Below are 11,379 nucleotides of genomic sequence, written 5' to 3'. Positions count from 1 at the left end.
AACAATGCCACTGATATATCTTTAAATATGTTTATTACAAGATGTCTTTAAATTAAGGCAGCTCAAAAATGCATTTTAGTCTGGGACTAGGAAAAATCCTGTCTGGGAAACTGGCGGGTCAAGATAAGCAGCCCCCTCATAATGGGTGTAACTGATGAGTTTTTGTAAGAAGTATCTCTACTTTTATAACATGTGTGATTAACACCAGGGGCTCAGGAACAAACTTTGACATGGACTAGTAATGTCTTTGAGGCGGGTGGTCACTGCTGACAAAGCTTGAAAACATAATAGATGAGAGGGAAACAGATTGAGCATGTTTAATTTTTTTTAAAGCCATTAAAAGCAATAGACATCCCAGCCCTCCTTTACCCTTGACATTCTCTCAGTCAGGCGCAAGATGAGTTGCAAAAGGATTTAATTTGAGAAATTACAAAACAGCAGGGCTCAGGATCCCCGCAGGTGGAGCAGACTCAATCTCTCCCTTACCAATTTAAAACATAGATGTTAAACAAAGAGGGTGTGAAGCTTGGAGGGATAATTCGGTCTTGCACGATGTCTACAACAGGATTTGGTTCACTGTTCTGTTTTGCATCCTGTGGAGTGATTTCTAAAAGAAGGACACCTCCGTGTGCCTTTGCAAAAATCTTGCTGCACACACAAGATGTCGACCTTATCAACACATCAAAAACTCTTTGCCGCATTAGCATTCGACACAAGTTTCCTTCAGCTTCTGCTGCATTACACACCTTCACTAATCCTTGCTTAAATGATTATCTAAACAATGGCCAAGCAGCTGCATCCATCACAGCATTCAATATAAATGCTGGTCAAATGGGTGCCCCCTTTAGTTAAAAAAAACAGCAACAAAATCACAGACAAATATAGGATAAAATGCTATTTTGCAACTTTAGTAAAATACTACTGTTATCAATAATAACTGTATTTTGACATCAACACAAACTATACACATCTTTACCTGTGTAGCTAATGGACTTTAGCTTAATCTAATGTGACAGCTAATCTAAATCGTACGTGTAATCGTAATTATTTTTTAAATTTACTTAATGGGTTTTTTGTAAGTAAATTAAAAGTCAGATTTAAAAAATAGCAGACGTCTTTTAACAAAGGCAAAAGTTGGTATGTATGGTTATGTTCTCAATAAACCAGGTGTTTAAACATTCAGTTAAGCAAGTTTTGTTAATTTAAATAATAAATATGTGAAGTTACAAAACAACGAATGTCTTTAGCATGGATATATTTACCAAACACAACGCAGCACAATGTCATACATGATAAAAATTGGTACATTGTTATATTATTTAAATCACAAAGTTATACATTTTCACAGGCTTGATCTGAAAGTGATGCATGTGTTTTAATTTGGACTTTTCTTTTCCATCTGGAGACAGAATGCTGTGTCTTCCCGGGCATATGGCAATTGGGACATATTTTACTGTGCAAACGGATGGTGTATGATATCAAATCATCGCAAGAGCAGACTGCTCCGCATGCTTTTTAATCGCTCTCGCGGTACTTTTATGCTTTTTATGCAATCGATCTGCGCAACACACATTTGATAATCTGCAGTCAGGTGGCGGAGGCGCGGAGATGCGTGGATGGAGCGTCGAGTCATCTGCTTTATCGCCGCAAAATGCTGTATATAACATATAGTTTGTATGTAAGTTGTTGTGATTCATATTTATACAGAATAAAATGTTTTTATATCTGAGCAACCGATGGTGCCCTCCGGGGAGTTGGTGCCCTACGCAGACTGCGCTACTGAATAAAAAACATAAGCCGTTTCTCAATACCAAGTACGCCAAACTCGGATTTGTGTCCTTCGTAGCCGCGACTGATGACATTTCACAAGTCCACAAGAACGCAAGTACAAGAACGCATATTGAGAAACGGCTACAGATTTTCTATTAATACTTGACAGGAACACATTAAATCCTTATATATTATATAGTAAATACAGTAGGCTATATATAAATCATTCGCTCTCCATTAACAGTTAGTGTCTCTAATAAATGCTGAAACTTTGGGAGCTGAAAGTAATTTTGTATAGCACTTCTCATCTTATCGCCTCCCTGATGAATTGCTTTGGTGTTTTTCTCACTTTTTTATGCTCTGTATTTCACTTTGGATAAAAGCGTATGCTAAATGCCCAAATATAAAGTTGCACAAATACAAACAAGTGATCACAAGTGGCCCCAGCTAGACAGCCAAAGACTGAAGTCCTGCCAAAAGCCTTAAACTCTAGTTTATTGTATTTTATAAATTTGGCACCTATATAAAAAAATGGGCAGCTATGAATTCATTGAGCTCCTAGAAATTAAATGTTAAAGGAATATCTAATGTTTTTATGACACAAGGGCCAGAGTTTGAACATGAAGTGTGGGCCAACTCTTTATGTAAAATAAGACACAGGAAACTTTAGGGTCATTTCACCCTTTCTAAATTTCTGAACAGTACCATGATACTTCTTAAAGCCCTCTTGGTCCCAGAAACACCACTTTTCAGCTTACACTCAGTGGTTTTGGCTTTTGTATAGTAAGGTGACCAGACGTCCCCGTTTCCCGTTTTTTTTTTTTTTTGGTGTTCTGTCCCCGACTGAAGCTGTCCCTGGAAATGTCCCCGTTTTACAGCATTTCCAAAACAACCAGCAAATGCACTGAAAAACCCGATCAACATAGCGTTTGTAGTACCAGACCGGAGCAATCATGTAATGATTATTTTCACCAGCAGAGGGGGCCGCGAGCTACTTATTACTTGCGCACGCCATTAATTTAGCGATGAAGAATTTACAACAAGACACATGAGAAAGCATCATCATCAATCAAGTTGTCATAAGATATGAAAACAGTTAAAGTTATGGGGGCTTAAGGTACTACCCAGCAAACACAAAACGTTTTTACAACGTTTCACAACGTTGTATTTTGGTTGTAATTAGGTAATGTTGCAGCACAACGTTTTAAAAACGTTTTAAAAACGACACTCTAAATTAGAAAAACAATGTAACCAAAAAAGGACGTTTTTAATACGTTGTAAAAGCACCTAATTAGTACGTTTTTTTTAGGTAGTAAAAAAACGTAAATATCACGTCTGTTTACTACGAAAACAAAACCAGACCAAAATAAACCATTTTTGAGACGTTTTATTTTGGTGTTAAAATAACGTAATTATAACGTTGGAATAAAACGTAAATATCACGTCCGTTTACTACGAAAATAAAACCAGACCAAAATAAACCATTTTTGAGACGTTTTATTTAGGTGTTAAAATAACGTAATTATAACGTTGGAATAAAACGTAAATATCACGTCCGTTTACTACGAAAATAAAACCAGACCAAAATAAACCATTTTTGAGACGTTTTATTTAGGTGTCAAAATAACGTAATCATAACGTTGGAATAAAACGTAATTATAACGTCTGTTTTTTAGGCATGACTGTGTTGGTAATTGGGCATTTTGCTGGTGGGCCGACGCACGTTGGTGCCCGATACGGCATTGATTTTTTGCCATGGACTGCTCCATCATGCAGGGCCAGCGGCTTGTCTTCTGTTAATCACGCGCCTCAGAGACGCAAGTAGCCTAGCTGCTCCGCTTAAATACTCTCTCTATCACTCCCTCTCTCTCAAAATGGGCAGACCAAAGCGCAAAGGTGATGCTCAAAATCAGTCCCCACTCGCAGCTTTTAGATATAACATACCTCTCTTCTGTTATTTTAATGCCGAGGGCGCATTATGCGATAAAGCAACTTCAATACGCGAGCGCATGCATACCCTGCTAAAAATACAGCAAGACCAGCATATTTTGTGTTTTGGTGCTGATATGCTGGTGTCCACCAGCTAAACCAGCACCAAACCAGCATGGGAATGATGCTGTTCTATGCTGATTTTTCAGGGATTTCCTTCACTCTCAAACAAATCTCGATGAGCAGCAACAGTAGTATACTCATATGAACTGGCTCAGCTTAGATTTTGCGTGTGCATGCATATACTTATAGTCCTTATAAAGTCCAGATATATTTTTATTTAGCTAAACTGACAGAAGTGCAAACATTACAGAGAACCCCATGGGTGGGGTTTAAACACAAATAATTAAATACTATTCTATCTACATGTTAGATGTGAATGTTGTTTCTGTTTATAGCATATATCCACATACTGTAGCGATCCATGTCTCCCTCATAAGCATTCTTCTATTATGGGTTAGTGCATATGAAAAGTATTTTTGAAATAGCCACACACACAAAAAAAAATCATAATTGTCAATTATGTGATATTGTATTTACAGTTCATTTTGATTAATGAAATTTACATTGTTTTCTTTCATTATCTTGTAAACTTATGGATTAGTGTAACACTATGTTATACTTTAACTTTTCTTTGTAAAGAAAAGTTTTCAAGTCGGGCATGTTGTAGGATTTTGGAATAGAACAAAATTGTACTATATTTTAGATAAAAAGATAATATAAAGTTCGATTTGGTGACTTACACACCCAACTCAGAAATGGAAAAACAACATGTGCATATGGCTCCATAACACGTTGAGCATTAAAGGAATAGTTCACCCAAAAATAAAAATGCTGTCATAATTTACTCCCTCTCATGTTGCTACAACCTGGTATAAATGTATTTGTTCTGATGAACATAAGATATTTTGAGGAATGTTTGTAATTTAATTGTTAACCCCCATTCACTTCCATAGTAGGACAAAAGAATACTATGTAAGTGAATGTGGCTCCTGAACGGTTAAATTACGAACATTCCTCAAAATTCCCGCGTGTTCATTAGACCAAATAAATGTATACAGGTTTAGAATTTTAGGGTTAGAAAATACTAGCGTAATAGTTAAAAAAAAAGGTAATAAAAGATTAAATAGAAAAAGATATGACATAGAACAACCAAAAGTTTTAAATGCACGATTTAATAATAATTTAATGCGATTAAAAATGTTTATGTAGTTTTCTAAGATGTTTATTTATGTAAATGCTGTGTGTGTATGCTGCGGGTGCTGAACGTTACTGCCCCTTTAAATCCGTTGGAGTGACCTGAGTTACCATGGATGGATTATGTAACAACAAAGGCTTTAATAAATTTTTTACTCCACACCGGTCTTTACTCGAGGATATAAACTGTGAGGCAAAGTTCGTCAGATGAACTGTGGAGGGCAGTAATACACCATTGTAGTGTCTAAACTGCCGCAAATCACACAAGAAGAAGAAGAAGAAGAAGAAGAAGAAGAGTTACCATGGATACGAGGCTACTAGGAACAACAGAAAGCGACAAGCTCCGTGTCTCTTATGGTTTTCTTCACTTTTTCAGGTAAGTTTTGTCTCTCAAATTACAAAAATAATACACACAACTGTGGTTGACACCTACTTGATACGCTTTTGTTCAATATTTACCTCACTGAAATGGCTTGTGTCTTCGAGAAAAGTCCGTTAGCATATCCGTTAGCATGGTGCTAGCGCTATAGTTTTAGCGCTTGTTTATGAAAGTTTGGGCGATTGAGAACATCTAAATGTGTCATTGGGAGGTTTTAAAAGCGTTGTTAAGGGTGTCAATGCATTATTGGAAGTATGTTAATTTGTTTATCCTAAAATATGCGATTTACTCACAGTCTATGGATGTACTGTTACGTTAGCAACTTCTAGGACGTCAAAATTAGCTGAAAGTATGTTTTATCGTAAACCAATATAGATAAAAAGTTGTTCTCTGATTTCAGAAGTGACAAAATAACCCCATAATAGAAAATAAGCTCAAGATTTCTGCATTTTCGAATGGAGCTGCAGTGCTGACAGAGAGATGTTGTAAACTCAGGTGAGTTGAAAAGCTCATTCAATCATATATGCACTTCACAACGTAATCTTGCATCTTGATATTTCCTTTAAAAAATTATTTCAGTTATTTAAAGAAGGTTTTGACAAACGTGAGTGACACTGTGCAATATATAATGAATAAATAAACCTAAAAACATAAAATTCAGCTATTTTTTGTGTATTCTATTTTTTGTATACCATCCTTTTTAACGTTTCAACTCTACTCTTGCTTGTTTCCTTTTGTACTGCATCCTAAATATTGTTTGCTCTGTGACAAGTTGCATGTTATGTTTGTAGATTTGTCTATGCTGATGGCCATGCAGCAGAGTTCAAGCAAACCTGTCAGAAAACATCTCTAAGGGGCTATGTATGAACCATATGGCTAGTAAGTAAGACCTCAAACTTAAACTCTACTGTTCAAAAGGCTGTGATTTATTTATTTGACAAAAATACAGTGAAAACAGAAATTTTGTGAAATTATCACAAAGTAGATGATCTGTTTTCTTTGAAGATATCCAATTAAGTGTAATTTCTGTGATGCAAAACAAAATCTTTACTCTCACTTCTAACAAACAGAAGTGCAACTTGCAATTTTAAGGTAACACAAAACAATTTGTTAACACAACAATCAACTTTGATAATAATTGAAAATATTTCTTGAGCAGCAAATCAGCGTATAAGAATGAACTCTGATAGATTATGTGACACTGAAGAATGGAGTAAAGATGATGAAAATTCAACATTAATCACAGGAATAAAGCTGACTTCACGTGCTATGGGAAAGATGATATTTTCCATTTGCGAACTGTTATTTACCAGCGTGTTGTGTTCATGTGTATTTTCCATTTGTGAACTAGAATTTACCATTTCTTTTTTTGTCATTCAAACATTCACGACGTTTCTGCTGCTCTACGCCATTTTGAAAATGTCAAAGGTAATCTCATCTCGGCAATTCGGGCATCAAAATATTTTACGAGTTGCCCAGTGGAAAATACCACATGAGGGGTGTTCATGTGCATTTTCCAAGTGGGATTTTGCTATTTACCATAATTACGATAGCACGTGAAGGCAGCATTAATTACAACTTACAATATGTTCATATAATAAAAGACGTAAAAAAATTGAACCTAAACCTTTGAATGGCATTGTAAATTATAGTTATGATGGCTTTTTCCTCCAACTTAATGATACTATTGCATATGTAGTTTGTTCCATAGAGACTGTCTTGGTTCCCCAAATAATGAGGACAAAGTTACTAAGGAATCCAGAAAAAATCAGATTGTGATTTGAACCAGATAATTGCTTAATAAGGTCACAAAATTCTTGGTAGTACCCAGGAGTCAAAGTCCACCAAAGGAGGCAGAGCTTTTTCACATTTTACTCCCAAACTCTTCCAGTGTAAATCTAGAAAAAGGCCTACCTTTTTAGCCAAGCATTCACATAACACATTTTATAACCTTGTTCTTAAGTTATGAAAAGTATTAAACAAGTGCACATGATCATCTTTTGCTTGAAATAATATGAACAGCAGCTATGGTAATCCTTTTGCTTTCCTGTTTCTATCAGGATACCCATACAAGTCACAGAAGCTCCAGTATGGATCCAGCCTCACTAAGACTTCAGATGACGCCTACACTCTCAGAGACTTCAGATGATGGCAACTAGATGGACATACAAGACTGCCAAACATTATATATATATTGCACTCACTGCCTCAAAGCATAAGTTTGCAGATTTTCAACCCATGTTATATTTTTACAATAAATTGGGGTATTTGAATGCACAATGTTAATGCTTTAACTTAAATTCCCAATTAGTTCTTGACAATACTCTGCCAGATGACAGATTACATATATTACAGACATTGTAACAATACAAAGTGGGTTGGAAATCTGTAAACTTCCTCTATAATCATAATTGTCGGTTTAACTGAGCATGACTTAATACAAGGCATGTGTTATCTTAGAGCTATATGATTGCTGTATTAACATCACTTCGTTACTTAATGAGATTTATGCTTATCCCTAGTTTCACAGACAAGGCTTAAGCCCATAGTCCTTGACTATAGTCCTAGATGTTTGAGCTGTCTCAATTGAAAAGAACTTTCAATGTGAGATTTTAAAATAAGCCAGTGCCAGTGATTTGTCTTATGATAGAGACCAGTAACACATTTTTTCTAAGGCATGTTTATTAAAGATGCTTAAACATCTTATTTTAACTAAGGCATAGTCTAGCTTTAGCTAAGCCGTGTCTGTGAAACCAGGCCTTTATTCTTAATGCATTAAGATATGTAAGTTGAATTAATAGATAAAATTCTGTTTACACTTTATTGGTAAAACATACCAAGCAGATTAGCCCAGAAAATAAACCAAATGTGTTAAATTACAGTTTGCTTGACCATTGTATAAATTTAATAATTATTAAAATCCTTATACTTGTTTGACAAATTAATATATCATTATTGAGAACTGAGATTTGGCATTTTGTTTAGTTTTGTTTTGAGTAAACGTTTCCAGTGTTTGTATACTATTAGTTTAACTTGATATGTCTGTTATGAAGTCTTTGACTAACGTTTTTACATTATTTCATTGTTCATAATGTTTACAATTATATGTTGTGTCAGTTAGACGTTTTGTCATATTAGGTTGCATTAAATTAAATCCTTGTAGTTCTTAACATAAGATATTTTCTCCAGTGATTTGTCAGTGTAGCTAACGGGTCCTCAGAAGAATTGTGTTAAACATGAGTTCAAAGCCTACTGGAAATCTACATTTTTCACTAAAATAATGGAAGCAGATTTTGCGGAACCTACAGTTCAAGTCTACCTCCAGAAGGATTGAGAGCTCACAGGTTTGATGATTACGCGTTCTTTCTGTTAATGCCCAACGCGTTTCGGCACGTGCAACATGAGAGGTATTAATAACGTTTTTTTCACGTTGTGAAAAGGTTGTGATAACGTTATTTTCCGACGTACTTAATACGACCAAATGTCGGGTTTTTTGAACGTTATAAATACGTATTTTTACAACGTTGCAAAAATGTTTAGATTACGTTATCAAGGCGTTTTTGCAGCGTTGTGAAAATACGTATTTGTAACGTTCGGGGGGCCCGACATTTGGTCGTGTTGAGTACGTCGGAGGGTAGCGTTGTCAAAACTTTTTCACAACGTGAAAAAAACGTTTTTATAACGTTTTTGTGTTTGCTGGGTAACTACTCATGTTAAATTAAAATAATAAACCAACGAAGTGAACTGATCACAGTATGTTACGGAGCATTTGTTTTGTGTAGGCTAAATATGTTTACATTTTGCATGATTCCTTCTGTTCTTCACGTTAGTACCTTAGAAGTCATTTTTGATGTTATGTCTCTTGTGTAAAAAAAACGGGAGAAAATAGATTTTTAGGCTACAGAAATTGTTCAATTAATTGAATTAGAAACACTGCAAAAAATTACTTTCTTATTAGTATTTTTCTCTTGTTTTCAGTACAAATACAAAAAAAATTCTTAAGTCAAGATGCATTTTCTTGATGGGCAAAATAACCTAAGAATATAAGTCTAATTTTCAGACCAAAATATCAAATTTGTGCTTAAAACAAGCAGAAAAATCTAACACTACTTAATTCAAGAAAAATATTTTTTGCATGTTTAAGCACAAATTCACTTACATTTATTTTTTGTCTCAAAGCTAGATTTTTTTAAGGGATTTTGCTTATCAAGAAAATGCATCTTGTTTCAAGATTTTTTAGATATTTTTACTGAAAATAAGACAAAAATACTATTAAGAAGAAAGTAATTTTTTTGCAGTGAACTCACAACAATAAAAAAGAAAACTTAAAAAAAACATTTTGTCCCCATTTTTTAATTCATAGATAACAACAAATGAGATTTTAATGATTTTTCACCATTTAACTAGGAAATGTCCCTGGTTTTCATTTCAAAAAATCTGGTCACCTTAATATAGTGCATCTTCTTTGCAGACTTCTCAAACTTACACTTTCCAATTATACAAAACATATTTAATTATACATTGTAGTTCTGTTTGTTGTTAAGTTAAATTAAATGTAATTTAAGATGAAATAATATTTCATAAAATGTCCAAAAAAAAAAACTGTCCCTCAACGCAATCTCGCGGTCCCTACTGTTTTACGCCATTTGTATTTGGGTGGCACCTACCGGCAGACAAGGGTACTGCATGCTTTGAGATTAGCAAGAGAGTGGGGCTTCATGGTTTTTAAATATGGTTTAAACGAATAAAACCTATTTTAGCCTTAAGTTACTCAATCTACCCATTCAAATATTAAGATTAGACAAATAAAATATAAATTCTCATATTTCTATTTCATTAACAGCTCAGACAAAATCATAATTGGCTCTGGTCAGGGGTGCAGTGCCCCCCAAACTCAGCCTATGCCTACTGATTTAACTATTATCAATGCACGCCTATTTTTTTAAGCCTATGTATGGATTGGATGGTCTGTTAAACAGTTAATGGGCAGGACTGAAGGGGTTTAATCTGTGAGACTACTAGTACAGAATGACATACCCCGGAGGCCGATCCACACGTATCGATTAACCCGTGCGATGGATGCGTAGGAGACGATTAACCTCAGCGGTCATTTCACAGTCTGCTTCTCTGCACTGCCAAACGCAATACAACTCCACTATCCATCTGTACCATGATAATTCCCAAATCCTGCTCTCTGTCCCACTCGCTAACAGTGAGCCAGGAAAATTACCCCATGTTCCACAGCCGAGGTTGATCGTATACGTGGCTTATCTCACAGTGCAGACTCCAGTACATCTTAATTCTGGAGAGGGCTACAAACTTTTCGATTCTTCTCAGCATAGATTTAAATAATGCAAACATCTCTCGGTAGGGGTTTATTAAAGGCCAATGGTGAAGAGAATGGTTATCATGTTCGGAATAAAGCTCGCTGTGTGTGTATTTGACAGGGAATTCTCCAGAAAATAATCCTTAATAGCAAATAAATAAATATATAAAATAGTTGAATGGCTGAGAGGAGCAAACGTTGAAAGCAATCTCCAGAGAGAAAATATGCCCACCAACACCGCCATCGATCAGATTGAAGATGACACAGCAGTAAGAAAATGAGATGAAACTCAATTGCAACAGTTCATATTCCATTTTTCTCTCCTGCAGTTCAGGACTAAAAGGCCAATTACCTACTGTTTCACAAATACCACTTTTCTTACAAAGAGATCCTTGTTTTATTCTTTAGGGATTTGTCAAATCTGCGACATTTAGCCATTTTCTCAACTGTCAACTTTTCGTTTCGTGAAGCTCCATCATTTCGTGGCAGCATTCATCATAGCCCCATATCAGCAGGACACGAGCGCACATGCTCAGGAAAAACTCAATCTGACGGGCTATTTTGGCGGACATTTCAGCCTCACGATAGATCGCTCGCCCCCTGAATTTGGTAATCCGTCGTAAATCTGCGAAAAGGACATTGAAAGTGCAAACGCCAGTCTTTCGTGTTTTAGAGTGGGAGTGGGATGGCAGGACGTGGGGAAGGTCACGACAGAGGT

The 11,379-nt window shown here is 35.6% G+C and overlaps 1 long non-coding RNA gene across 2 annotated transcripts; it reads left to right on the top strand.

Moving 5' to 3' along the window:
* The first annotated feature begins 5,135 nt into the window (after positions 1–5,135).
* LOC129419139 (uncharacterized) lies at positions 5,136–8,216 on the top strand. 2 transcript variants are annotated; one of them, XR_012357939.1, is made up of 4 exons: positions 5,136–5,332; positions 5,736–5,830; positions 6,127–6,214; positions 7,396–8,216. It is a non-coding gene; the product is annotated as an uncharacterized lncRNA (long non-coding RNA). The 2 variants fall into 2 exon arrangements; XR_012357938.1 differs by lacking the exon at positions 7,396–8,216 and having other exon boundaries at positions 5,162–5,332; positions 6,127–6,534.
* Positions 8,217–11,379: the final 3,163 nt, after the last annotated feature.

The sequence above is a fragment of the Misgurnus anguillicaudatus genome, chromosome 16 (assembly GCF_027580225.2).
Source record: "Misgurnus anguillicaudatus chromosome 16, ASM2758022v2, whole genome shotgun sequence".
In the NCBI taxonomy this organism is placed as follows: Eukaryota; Metazoa; Chordata; class Actinopteri; order Cypriniformes; family Cobitidae; genus Misgurnus; species Misgurnus anguillicaudatus.
This window is presented reverse-complemented; position numbering and strand designations above follow the sequence as displayed.